Source organism: Tarenaya hassleriana, unplaced genomic scaffold, assembly GCF_000463585.1.
Source record: "Tarenaya hassleriana unplaced genomic scaffold, ASM46358v1 Cleome137, whole genome shotgun sequence".
NCBI classification, from domain to species: domain Eukaryota; kingdom Viridiplantae; phylum Streptophyta; class Magnoliopsida; order Brassicales; family Cleomaceae; genus Tarenaya; species Tarenaya hassleriana.
Genome location: NW_010964268.1, coordinates 273,680 through 274,595, shown reverse-complemented (window position 1 = coordinate 274,595; position 916 = coordinate 273,680).

Genomic DNA, 916 nt, shown 5'->3' with positions numbered 1-916 from the left:
GGTTCGTGTATCCTCGCGTGCAAATAGGGTAGATGCCATGAATTGCTTAAGGTAGCGGACTGCGGGATGTCGTATCATGAAGGCTTCAAGTTCCCAAGGGGTGAAGTGCGCGACTGCTATTTGTGTCCAGAATTTTCTAGCCTTGGCGATTGTTATCTTTGGGATTGTTGCCGTGCTGCCCGCTTGAACGCCCAAAATTTGAGCGAGTTGCTCCATCTTGAGATAATATTGGTGCCCTTCTAAATGGAATCCGATGTAGGCATTGCGAGGATCGACATTCCTTGGGATGAAACATTGGAAAGTGCACGCAAATTCTGTTGTCAATGAAAGGTAGGTGCGGGGATTGGCGCGGAATAGACGTTCCCACCCGGCGAGCTGGAATATCCCCTCGATCCTCTCATAGAGTTGCTTTGGTTGAATGCCATGGTAAACGTATTTTGAAGCCTTAATCCCCCTCTGACGGATTTGGTGTAGAAGGATAGTCTCCTCGTTGGATTGGGGTCGAAACGGGATTGGATCCCCGTGTTCTTGTTCGGCGTCAACTCGGATTTCATCCACGAGGCTTGAAAAGTGGGCGTTTTGTGGCTTGAAGTCTATAACTTCGGTATTGTGTCTGAAATGTATTTCCGTATCCTCCTCCAACGGTCGCTGGGATCCATCTGAAACATGCGGAAAACATCATCAAAAAAGTGGTCAGAAGGAGTGAGCGGGTCGCCCAAAAAATGGGCGGTCGCTCGGCCAGGCGGTTTTTTTCTCAGAGAAAACGAGCGGGTCGCCCGAAAAATGGGCGACCGCTCGTTCTTTTCCTTGACCATTTCTCTTCTTTTTTTTTCATGCGGGCGACCGTTCGAGAAAACGAGCGGGTCGCCCGTTTTGTCTGTTAAAATTTTTTTTTCACGTTTTCGAGTGTCCCGTC